Below are 13,910 nucleotides of genomic sequence, written 5' to 3' on the forward strand. Positions count from 1 at the left end.
CTAACAAATCCCCCTAGTCACGGGGCAAGGCAACTAATTAATTGAATTTAGATTTAAAGTCCGCAAGGGGCACATATAGTGGTAGTGTGAATATGTACAAAGAAATAGATCAATAACCAAAAGGAAATAAGGTTAAATCTTTGCAAAAAGCTTCAAACTTTTCTTTGGGTAGTGCCTTGGCAAAATCTTGGTTTGTACGACAATAGATCAAGATGATCTCTCCTACATGCGATCTCTCAAGCTAATCTCTCCTACATTTAATCCCTCTCTAATATAATAATAATGTACCTCTATGCGTTTCGTAGGGCCATGAAACACAAGATCTCGTGTTACTGCAATAGCACTCTACCTGATAGTGAGAATAGGAGTAGGTGGTTGTATAATCCCATGAACAAACTCCATCAATCTCCTAATCCATATACTTGTGAAGGCTGCCCTATGCTCTACTCCACATAAAGAGGTGGCTATGTTGGAGATGGTGGGTTGTTTTTTGCTCAACCACAATATGCCTGAGATACTAAGGAAGAAACACTTCCCACTAGTGGACTATCTAGTATCATATTCACTAAATGCATGAAAGTAAAATTCACCCCGCTGGCATAAAACAATCCAAGCTATTGGGTGCCATGCAAAAGATGTTCTTTGCTAGATTGTGCATATATTTGGTCACTTGTGACACTCTATACTAAATGCTAGGACATGTGTTGCATATGGAAATCATCCAGCCCACAGTCTAGTTGATAGAGTGGCATAAAGAGGTTCAAACATAGACAACTTAAGCCCATGTTCAAATAGAGTTGAAATTGGCTTTGCATTTTGGAACTCTATGTAGCAACCCATGTTTCATGACTATTCCCTCTTCTAATTGCATGAACAGTAATACTGCAACAACCATCTTAAATGGCGCTTCAAGATCGTTCCTGAATTCTGAAATTTTGTCCTCATTTACGCCTGCGAGCAATAAATCATTTACATAGAGGACGACTGCTAACGAATTCCCTTTGTGTCGCTCATCATAGAGGATACTTTCAACTGGAAGAATATAGACTTGACATCCATGTGCTACAAGGTCATACCACATGCAATAGAGAGAATAATATGGATTGTCTTGTTAGGACACCGAAGTAGAAGAGAATTGAGAGCATCCAATTCACCATCCAGCCACGCCACTCTATAGCCATCTGTGGACCTTTTGCCTAATTAGCCTGACTCACCGAATATACCTTCCTTCTGCTATACTTAACTAGTTGTCTCTTTATGTGTGTGAACACCATTTGAGTGCACACCACTCTCTTTATGTGTGTGAATACCACCTTAGTGGGCACCACTCATGTCCACTCGGTGACTATATTGGCTCCCACTGAACCCCGACTAATGGATTGTGCTTATCTAGCCCAATCCTTTACAACCATAGTCCATTTCCATGTCCATTGCAGGTCTTGCTCTCACTTTAATTCTCAGAATTACCATTGTCATAAACACCCCCCCCCCCTAGTGAGAGTCTTCGTCTTAAAAAATGAATGTTGGAAATATTTTTTTGAAGTGTGCTCAACTTTTCCCAAGTATAGCCTTCCTTTGGTCTATCCTTCCACTTAGCCAAACATTCACATCTAACAGAATGCCTGGTTCAGTCCAACAATGTTGTCATCAGTATCTACAACTTTCTTAAGTCTACTCACATGAAAGGCTGGATGTACCTTACTAGTTTCTAGTAAGGCCACCTTATAAGCGACACTTCCAATTCTTTTAAGTATTACAAATGGACCGCAATACCTTGGCGATAGTTTGGGAACTATCTTGGCTTTTAAGGATTCTGAATCAAAGAACCATCAAATATACCTTATCACCTTCCTCAAAGGTGACTTGTTGGCAACTTTTGTTGGCATAATGTCTAGCACGGTCTTCAACATTTTATTGAGATCTTGAAGGAAGTCTTTCACTTTCTGCAATTTCTCCTTCATCGAGACCAACGGCCATGGGGGCTCAAGGTTGGAAACCATACATAAGCATAAAGGCACCTGTGGCTGAGTGTTTAGAACCGTTATAAGCAAACTCCAATATAGGAAGATAATCTCCCCAATTAGATTGCTTTTTACTTACATATGAACGAAGCATACCTTGTAGGACATGATTAACTCTTTCGGTTTGACCATCACTCTCTTCATGGTCTCAGACGTACTCATACTTACTTAGTGTCCAACTGCTTGAACACTGCTCGCCCAAAGTGGCTATTGAACTTTGCATCTTGATCCCTTACAATGTTAGTTGGTAAGCCATATAAGCGATAGATGTTCTTGAAGAAGGCATGAGCTAACTATGTAGTCTTTACCTTACTTTTTGCTAGAATAAACCAACACATTGTATTCAATTGGTCCACGATTACCCATACCGAATCATGGCCTCTATTCGTTCCATGCAATTCGACTACACAAAGTTCATGGAGATACTTTTCCTCTTTTCATCAGGAATCTTTAGTGGACCGAAACGGCCACCTATTTTAAGACATTGTGCCTTATTGGTGTGGCATTTTTGGCACTTCATAACATACTCTTGGACGTCCTTATGCAATCTAGACCAATAAAATTGCCTTCTAATTAACACATAGGTCTTCCTTATTCTAGGATGACCCACACTCAGACTATCATGACATTCATAAAGAATTTGCCACCATTTGTGTAAGTCCGATGGTATACATAATCTACCTTTGTAGAGTAAGTAACCATCTTCGATGGAAAATTCTTTCACCACACCCTCTTTTCACTCGTTAGCAACGTGTCTTGTTCTTGAGACACTGGTGCAATGTATCACTTTCTGTGGCTATGCTTGTCTCATGATCAAGGCCAATATTTTTAACTTCCTTTCAAGTAGAGGTCAAGGATGAGAAATCCCTTGTGTTTACTGTATGATTCCAAGATATCACTCTACTCAACTTGTTAACCATGGGTACACGTCTCAGTGAGTTTGCCACCACATTGTAATGACCTTTTCAATATTTGAGTTGAAATTCAAAATCCTAGAGCATTTCAACCCAATGAGCTTTATGACCCCTCAACTCCTTTTGGGAAGATATTGGGATTTTATACTCTCTTGATCAAAGACTATCTCAAAGTGGGCACAGTATGAATAATGCTACCACTTCTTTAAAGCATGTACAATTGCATACAACTCCTTCCCATAAGCTGAATAATTGCATTGAGCATGATCTAGCTTCTTATTTTTGAATGCTATAGTTCTACCTTTTTGTATATAGTAATATTAATGGCATTCATCTCAACCACAAAGTGTTGATTCGGATCCAGTACTTTCAAGATGTGAGTGGTAGCGATTGCTACTTTGAGTTTCTTAAACTTCTTTGTTTGGGCTCTCCTCATGAGAAGGTCTTTCCCTTCCCCTTTAACTGATCCATCATGGAAACATCAATCTTTGCATGGTCCTTAATATACTTGCAATAAAATCATGATAAGCCTAAATGACACTGTATGTGGCAATCAGGATCACAATCACCTACATGTGGGTGAGAATTATGCAATTTGAGTCATGCATGCATAGATTATGAGCAGTGTTTAGGAAAAAAAGAGAGAATGGGAAGAAGGGAAAGGAAGAGAGCACTTGAGTGAGTTATTTTTGAGGGGAAGAGAACATAAGATGACATCTCAGTGAGTTTGCCACCACATTGTAATGACCTTTTCAATATTTGAGTTGACTATATTGGCTCCCACTGAACCCTGACTAATGGATTGTGCTTATCTAGCCCAATCCTTTACAACCATAGTCCATTTCCATGTCCATTACAGGTCTTGCTCTCACTTTCATTCTCAGAATTACCGTTGTCATAACCGCCCCCCCCTAGTGAGAGCCTTCGTCCTAAATGAATGTTGGAAACATTTTTTTTTATGTGTGCTCAACTTTTCCAAGTATAGACTTCCTTTGGTCTATCCTTCCACTGCCAAACATTCACATCTAACAAAATGCTTGGTTCAGTTCAACAATGTTGTCATCGGTATCTACAACTTTCTTAAGTCTACTCACATGAAAGGCTGGATGTACCTTACTAGTTTCTAGTAAGGCCACCTTATAAGCGACACTTCCAATTCTTTTAAGTATTACAAATGGACCGCAATACCTTGGTGATAGTTTGGGAACTATCTTGGCTTTTAAGGATTCTGAATCAAAGAACCATCAAATATACCTTATCACCTTCCTCAAAGGTGACTTGTTGGCAACTTTTGTTGGCTTAATGTCTAGCATGTCTTCAACATTTTATTGAGATCTTGAAGGAAGTCTTTCACTTTTTGCAATTTCTCCTTCATCGAGACCAATGGCCCTGGGGGCTCGAGGTTGGAAACCATACATAAGCATAAACGCACCTCTGGTTGAGTGTTTAGAACCGTTATAAGCAAACTCCAATATAGGAAGATAATCTCCCCAATTAGATTGCTTTTTACTTACATATGAACAACGCATACCTTGTAGGACATGATTAACTCTTTCGGTTTGACCATCACTCTCTTCATGGTCTCAGACGTACTCATACTTAACTTAGTGTCCAACTGCTTGAACACTACTCGCCCTCCTCATGAGAAGGTCTTTCCCTTCCCCTTTAACTGATCCATCATGGAAACATCAATCTTTGCATGGTCCTTAATATACTTGCGATAAAATCATGATAAGCCTAAATGACAGTGTATGTGGCAATCAGGATCACAATCACCTACATGTGGGTGAGAATTATGCAACTTGAGTCGTGCGTGCATAGATTATGAGCAGTGTTTAGGAAAAAAAGAGAGAATGGGAAGAAGGGAAAGGAAGAGAGCACTTGAGTGAGTTAGTTTTGAGGGGAATAGAACATAAGATGACAAGCAATCTTTTGTTCCCTCATTTGTACCTTATTTTAATGGCATTCATCTCTCGTCTTTTATCAATATAATGAACTCTGCTTCCTATTTATGTTGGAGCATTTATGTGATTGAATCTTCTATTGTTATGAAATGTGTAAGTGTGTTTATCAAATGTATTGCTCTTATTTCTTTTGTGCATCAAAGTAGCATTTTTGTGAGAGCATAATTTGATTGTAGCATGAGAGCACTAATTTCTTTCAGTGAATCAATGAGATCAAGGTAATTCTTGGAAAGCAGTATCAAAGGTAGAGCCAAAATTTGTTTGCAAAGGCACTATTAATCTTGAGTATAGAGTTGATTGAACCTGTAAATTGGTCTATCAAAAAAATGCCATGCCCAAACATGGTGGCAAAAACTCTTCCAACAAGATGGACTTGGAGGAATAGGAGCTATAGGTTCAAAGAACAAAGCTTGAGGGCATCTGTAGCTTGTTCTTGAGGGATTCTCATTGGGATCTAATGGAGCATTTGAATCAATGATTGGATGTTGGCCCATCGTGGATAGGTGAGACGGAATGTTTGGATTGTCATGATCACCTCCCCACCTATGAGCCCCTAAAAGAGGAGGATATGGTGGAGGTGTGCTAGTAGTAGAGCTTGAATTGAAATAGGCCACATGTGTCGGACTGAAGGCTACCATATGGGTAGATCAAAGTCTAAGGTCAGTTTGCCATGTAGGTAGCAAGCTAATGTGCTAGAGTAGAGGGAAGCATAACAATATGATTGCTTTATATAGCCAAGACTGCATAGGCCATTTATAGCCCTAGCACTAGTTAGTGTAATTAAAAATGGTTGCTGCAAGACTCGACAACGGCAGAAGCTTCAATTGGCTAGAGTAGATAAAGTCGATATACTGCAAAGTAAGTGTAGGGGCAAGTTGGGCCAATAGGTACAACACACATGGTAGCAGGTCAGTTGTCTATTGAGCATAGACTTGGGTCAGTTGCGGGTTTAAGTAGTCAGGTATACCTTAGAAAGGGTTGGGCATTTAAGAGGTAAAATGGACTTATATAAAGGGCTATTAGGGGCCTTACAAAGATATTTTAAAGTCTTACAATTGGCTGCACAATCAAGCAGCAAGGAGCCTAGGATCAGGGTGCACACTAAGTGGTTGTAGACAAGAGCAGCAAGAAGATCAAGGATTGTACAAGAATAGTACTTCACCATAGGCTACATTGCAAAGCATTAAGGAGGTCTATCGGAGTGGTATTTGAGAAGATCATTGAAGCTCCATGGAATGCATAAGCTGAGGGAGTTTTGGAGGTGATAAAAGAAGGTAGAAGATGTTCTAAGGTGCCATGGGTCCACATGTAGGAAATACTCTATCTATTAGATGGTGGCACATTGAGCACGCCATTTGTACAAGTATTGTCCATCTTTTGAGTGAGCTTTCCTGCATGTCTATATCTATCTCTATCTACATCTATGTGCACAAAGGGAAAGGAGTGAGATTTGAAGTAAGCACTATGTGTCTTATGTGATAGGGTTCTATACACAATCTCACAATATGGCAATGTTAAATATAGAAAGCAACCTTGGTCTCTATTTTCTAACAAGATATTTGAGGACATGTTGGATAGTATGAGTAGGTGCCCATGATGAGTACAAATAGTTAATGAAATGGGAGGACATCCTAAAGACAATCTACAAATTCTCAACTAGATTTTGTAGCACATGGTCAACGTGACCAAGAAGCCACTTCATCTAGGAGGCTAATGCTAAAATGGGCAAAGAAATTGATGGATGAGACAAAAGACATGTCAAGGACGACCTCAAGTAGTTTATAGACTAGTGTGGCACAATCAAAGAACCTATTAACTTTAGATAGGTAGCATAACCAAAGGAATGGGATAATGCCATGGAAGAAGAATAAAATGGTGTTCTAGTAGAACCACCCAAGGAAAGTTATTCATTGGTACCATTGGCTATGAATGCGTCTTCAAGGTCAATAAAAATCTGATGAGACAAATCTAAGCCAAGATTTGCTACAATAGTAAACTGCCCAAAGGTTTCTACTTTTGCAAAGAGTAGGATTCCTTGCTTTGTTGAGAAATTGGCAGCTTTCAATTTCCTTGGGGAATTGACCATATACAGCCCCACGCTGAAAAATAACTTGCTATTCTTCGATTCCAGCCACAAGAAGGAAGTCTCAAAAAGGAAAAATGACTTATTTTTTTAGGAGATTTTTTGTCTGGAAAATTCCTAGCCACCAATTCACTGCAAGATTCTGCTTTTTGGATCCAACATCAAGTTTTCTTTGATCTATAGTAGCTCAATTTATCAAGTGAGCCTTCTTGTTTAGTCGTGGTCCGTAAATATAGATTGCAATTGTGGAGAATACATCAAGGTATTGAAGTTTCTTTGAGTTATTTTTAGTGTGCCCTTTTTCTAAGAAAAAGAAACAATATTTCTCTTGCTTAGCCTTCTCGTAATCCAAGAACTTCAATAAGTGAGGTGGCCCCTTTAGGTTTTTTAACTTGATTAAACTTTTAATAAGGTCCTTTACAGTTCTAGGACCCTTGAAATGTAGAACCACCACTTGCACTAGGTGACTTATACGTGTTAGATGAACAGTTACCTTTGCTGATAGTGTCATCAAAGATTTGGGCAAACTTAATTGCCTCATTGAGTGTTTTAGACTCATTCTTCTTAACCTAGTTTTTATAGTATGGATCAAGCCCATGAATAAATCACATAACTTTTGAAAGTCATCATGTCCTGAAAGTTTTCGGGTGACCTCTATATTAAATGATATACTGATCTTCTGCTGATCTAATTTTGAACATTGTATGAATATAATGAAGAAAGATCACAAGGAAGTCACAATGTTAGTTGGATTATAGAAGCATCCCCCCATGCCTCTTTGAAAATGTAGGAGTCGAATCATAGGACACCTATTTTAGTGATGACAAGAGCACCTATTTTGGTGTTGCAAGGAATTTTCTAAAATGTTTGAGGTTGAATGTGAGGCATCATAAATAGTCATAGGTGGTGTGCTTCTATAAGAAGAAAGACTAGTTGCATATTTCAGCAAGAAGTTGAATGAAGCCAAGCAACCTATTGCATATTTGATCACAAAGATGAATCAAGACAAGCAAAGGTATTTCACATATGATCATGATTTCTATTTTGTCGTGCAAGCATTAAAGCAATGGAGATTACTACCAAACTAATTCATAGTACATATGGACCATCACGCACTCCCTCCGCACTCCTAAAGTACTCGTAAAGTCACAAAAATCAAGAGTAGAGTCATGCCAAACATGCAAGTTTCCTATAAGAGAATTCTTTAGTGGTTAAGTCACAAACCAAGAGTCACCAATTGAGTAGTGATCACCATGAAGAATGGGGCAATTCATTTTCAAGTGATGAAGGTATGCTCAAGATGAAGGCTTTGGTTAAGCTTAAAGAGCTTGTACAAACCCAAGCATGAACCATATCATGAGTACTTGGTTCAATTTTGTTCCTTATAAGGAAAGTAGCTATGCATTTCAAGAGTTTCATGATGTAGATGTCATGACATGGTCATTGGAAGAGATAAGACCTTGTAACATGTTCAAAGTAAGTACTTTAGTATCACAACTTATTTAAAGCAAGAGATGTGTCCAATACTGGGAGTCAGAGTCAGAATCGGGACCACAAAGCGAATAAGTCCAATGTAGGACTATATCAGCCCTCTATGCAGTAGAAGCTATGGGATGATATGAGCATGGATTTCATCTTGGAATTGCCAAGGAAATTGCAATGGAATGATATTACTATAAGAAGCTCAATAAGATGGCCTATTATATTACTTATATAGAGACTCCTAATTCTTGAACTGTGGTTAAACAATTTTTCATAGGTGGTTGATTTGTTTTATTGCTTGTAGGGAGCATCCTAATGCTCCAAAGGTGGTTGAAACATTTTTCAAAGAAGTGGTGAGACGCCATGGATTACCAGTGAGAGAATCTTCTTGGATAGGGATACTCATCTTTCTAAGTATATTTGGAAATTATTATGAACAGGAACAATTACCATCTTCAGACTAATAGTACAATGAAGGTTGTTAATAGAACCTTACATAATATGTTGTGTTATAGTGCAAGAAAACATTCAAATTACTAATGAGATACTTATTTGGCTCAAGCAACAACCACCAGAATCGATATCTTGGCTTGTCACCATTCTATATTGTATATGGAGGAAATCCAAGGTATTCAACCAACATATACAATTATAGGATGAGAGATGAAAGGTAATGTGTAGCTACTTGATCAATTCATAGAACGGATCTTTGAGGAGGTGTATGTAATAGAAAGTTGAGAAGCGAGACCTCAAATACAAAAAACATGTAGATAAAAGAAGATGGGACAAAGGATTTGAAGACAATGATCTTATATGCCTTTACATTAGCAAGAAAATGTACCTGAAGCTGGATACAACAAGATGAAGAGGAAGTTTGGACCACGTTGCACCATGTAGAGCCCTAAAAAAGATTGGTCATAATCCTATTTAGAAATCAATATGATGTTTAAGTTCGCAAACTTATAAAACTACTGTAGTAAGAAAGAGTCTTGTAAGATGAACAAGCTAGTCAAATGGATGAAGATGTAGAACAATGCATTGATCTAGAAAATAAAGAAGTGGATGATTAGCCCTTAGCATTATGAAATGGGTTTGAAGATGTTGAAGATGCAAAGTATATTTAGGATGAGTAGATGATGTAGACATTGAGGAAAGAGTACATAAAGTACAAAAATGAGAATGAAAAGACATTAATGAAAGCACTTTGATGCCTTAAGAGGAGCTAAAGATAATAGTGAAGGCACCTTGGATGCCTAGCTAAAGGGCAAGTATCTTTGCTTGTGGGAAAAACATTAGAGACAAAATGAAGAAGCCATCTTGAAAGAAACCAGCTAACTTGTTTATTATCAGCCCATATCCAATTAGGAGATCTAAATCTCTCAATCTTGGGGACTTTGATGCATGAGTATATGTGCCCATAACATGCACAACCATGCTTAATTGTGAAGCAAGAATCAAGGCATCACTAACTCCAATGAAGATGCAAAAGAAATGCAGTAGCCCATCTTGTGAAGTAGGACAATTTCCTAGAGGTTAGGAAGAGGTGGATGTAGGGCAATGCTAACTCCAAGGGATAGCTGGAAGAGAATCCCTTCATGTCCTTTATCTCCCCCTTTGTTTATACTCTCATCTTTGAGAGTTATTTTGAGAGCTTCTTATTTAGCCAAGATGGAAGAGAGTCCATTTACCACCTTTATTTATCTTTTGTTTATACTTCCATCTTGCAGAGACTCGTTTTGAGAGTGCTCATTTTAGCAAGAGCATTCTAGAACCTAGAAACTTAAGTGGGGAGAGAATACTATATATCACCAAGTTGAGATCCTCCATTCTTATTGCAAGTGTGAATACAATTGTGAATATTATGGAGTATCTAATACTCCCTTGTGTTGTCCCTTGTTGCTTCTCGCATTGAATTGTACAATGCATAGTTGCGTGTGTGTGTGTCTGTGTGTGTGTGTGTGTGTGTGTGTGTGCACGTGTGCGCTCGTGCGCTCATGTATGTATGTGAAATGGCAAAAAAAAAAGTGTGTGTACAATTCAATATCACATCACAACAATGAACCATACATTAATTTCAAAGCAGTATAATAAATTATATCAAAACTGAGAAAGATAAAGTTTCATCTATTTATTTGATGGGAAAAGTAACACTTGGAGTAACACATGGAGTAACATATGAATAGTCATGTTGTAACATATGAAACTTTATGTTGTAGACATGGTAATTGTGTCCTTGATGTCAATTATTTGAGGAGGAAGGAACTGCACCTGCCAACCAACCAAACAATAATGAAAGTTAGAACGGGTGCCAAGTATCCAAGCATTCTTCCCTCGCTTGTTATTGTTGTCACGAATAATAATCATCAAACACGCAAGAACCAAGGCTAGTAAATGTCATATACTAGGTACTAGTTAGAAAAGGATATAAAAGATAGTAGAACCTATTAGGTGTAAAAATAGAAGTCAAATTATTTGGAGATTCATTTCCTAGCCTTCCATAAAGGAGGCATGATACAAGTACGAGAAAAAGCCTACCATATAGGAGGCATAGTAAAATAAGGGTTAGTGAAATAATTTCCTAGCCTACCATAAATGAGGCATTAACGATTAAGAGAAATAATGTAGTTGCTAAGCCTTCCATAGAGGAGGCACAATAAATGTTAGAAATAATTTTAGAGAAACTGCTACATTAGCCTTTAATTAGGGAGGCACAATACAATTTTGAAAGTTACAAACAGAAAACTAGTCTTTTGTATCATGAGTAAAAAGAATTAAAAATTAAATGAAGTAAAAAGAAATCAACTTATATCAAACTAAAGGAACCTAGACATCATTTTGAATTAAATACAAAAGATCTCCACGACCATTATTACAAGGAGGGCATACATTAAGTTAATAATGGCCTAAGAAATCATACTATCATTAATATCTATATACAAATCCATAAGAAATCACAAGGGAGACGAAAGGGGCTCTAACTAGATAACAATAGGTGGGGTTAATCACTCATGTAGTTAGTTAATCCTGTAGGGTTACCTAATAGGGAAAAAAGGTTAGTAAATGGATTAGTGTGTATAGTTAGTACAAAGGAAAGTACAGAAGGGCAGTATGTACTTATGAAGCATGCAAGAGGTACATAGATATACTTCGCACAATCAACAAAGAGATAGCAAGGTAAGGGCAGCAAGCTACGGGCATTGAGCAAAGTAAATCACTCATAGTCTTCACAAAGTAAAGCAAGAATGCCATGCAGCCAGGGACAAACCCACACATAGATAATCCACAAACTAAACCAAATACAAACACTACATACAAGAGAAGCATGCAGTACAAGGGGAAGGGAATCACGCGGCAGTAGGTAAGGTCAGCCAACAATGCACATTGCAACGTGAGAGAAAGCAAGGAATAGTGCAAGTGAACCACATACTCATGCAATACAGTTAGGCTAAGCGTACACGAAATAACCAAGAAGATACATGCATAAAACCAACCATAGCCAGGACTCTAAAGGGAAGTAACAAGGAACTAAGCTTGAAGAACGCGGAAATGCTTTGTGAGCAATATGCCAATGTATACACGAGTCGACAATACTAAGTGGTAATAAGCGATGCTCGAAAAAAGGTAAGTACGTCTTAATGCAAGCATAGAACTTAGCCATGCATTACTATAGCGTTGCGCTCAAACTACTATAGCCAGCAGCCAAGCTAGTAATCAAAGGCGACACAGTTGAGAACTCAAGGCGGAACAACGTTCGACCAATACTCCAGCTCCTAAATGATAAAGAGCAAAAAAGCATGCAAGGGAAAATGCCCACAATGAATAGCGAGTCGTGACTGTGTGGGAAAAAGAGCATGAAGTGACTGAACTGAGAGAGTGAAGGACATGCACCTGATTCGACGCCATAGCGTAGCAAGACGTTAGTTGAGTCTTAAAGGGAGGAGTAAAAGCAGAGATTAGGAAGCGAGGGAGGAAAGGTAGAACAAAGCGATAGATGGAGTAGTCACAGCCGAGGAGGATAGAGGCTTAGTAGGATATAGCTAAATAGTTAGCTATAAAGCATATAATAGTAAGGACACTGAAAAGTAGGTAGATCAACCCTTATCCTATGATTAAATAGAGGAGCATTTGTAGGTAGAACATTTTGCAAGCCCATGATGGGGTTAAAAATTCAATTGCATAAGTTCTTGCATTTGCAAAATAAATAAATTCAAGGCACCATATGTACAGCATTAGGGTTGAAAAATTAACGGTAATTACAAAAATAATCCAATCAAAAGAAGCTGGCAGTTACATTGACATTTGCATATGGCATTATTCTCCGTACCAAGCACTGCTGATACCATAACCTCTAGGTAAGCTGCAGCATACCGAATATGTTAATAAAATGTGTATTATATCAGGGGTGACAGTGTGTAAGTGTTCTCATGAAAACATACCATAAGTGTGTGTGTGTGTGCACGCGTGTGTGTGAACATGTGTGTGAGCATGTGTTTGTGTATGTAGCCTCTGTGTGTGTGTGTGTGTGTTTGTGAGAGAGAGAGAGAGAGAGAGAGAGAGAGAGAGAGAGAGAGAGAGAGAGATTCTCTGAGTCTTTTAGTGGATTTGTGTTTGCTCTTGAGTGGAGGAACATTGGAAGAGAGGAAGTTTGAACATCTGAGTGGCTACATCATACTACAAGAAGTACTAAGGGTGTTAGCTCTTCCAATTCTTAACGGATCTCTCAAACCCTTTTAGTCAAGTGTCCTTGGATGCAAGGCAAGCTTACATTCTGAGTTTGAGGACTAGATGATGCTCTAGTGATGAGAACTAAAAGACCAAATGTTAGTAGCCTCAAATATTGAAGCCTCCAGGAATGAAAACCAGCATGCTTGTTGCGTTTAAGTCATTTCATGCTTCCATGCACAACTTGCAGGTTTCTTCAAGAAGATGATTGCAAATTGTATGAACTGCAGGCTCATTATTAGTATGTTTTGTGGTTTCAAAACAAGTGAGGTAGTTTATTCGGATCAATTACGTGTTCACTACTATGCTAATCGAGGTGGACTTTGACATGTATCCATTTGCGAGTTGTCGAAATTTCAAGGATTTTTCCACCCAATACATGAGTGACCTTGCTTCACTCTTTTACACATAAATACAAATGGATGTGAAGCAGAGTAAGCAAGGATACGAGATACATTAGGAGTTAAAATATAAATGGGGAAAAAGGTGGAGAGGGGAAAGTGATTATGACAGAGGATAATGACAGATTATGACAGGGGAGAGTGATTATGACAGAGGATAATGAGACACTTTATGCACTTAACATATTGTGCTCCTTCCATTGTGTCTATTTTGAGATTGCCTTGTAAGAGCGCTTTCCCATGAGTTGCGAAGTCAGCATATTTGCCACTTAATGAGACACTTTATGCACTTAACACATTGTGCTCCTTCCATGGTGTCTATT

This window comes from Dipteris shenzhenensis, chromosome 32, assembly GCF_047967505.1.
Source record: "Dipteris shenzhenensis isolate YYH24624 ecotype China chromosome 32, Dip_SZ_1.0, whole genome shotgun sequence".
Lineage (NCBI taxonomy): Eukaryota > Viridiplantae > Streptophyta > Polypodiopsida > Gleicheniales > Dipteridaceae > Dipteris > Dipteris shenzhenensis.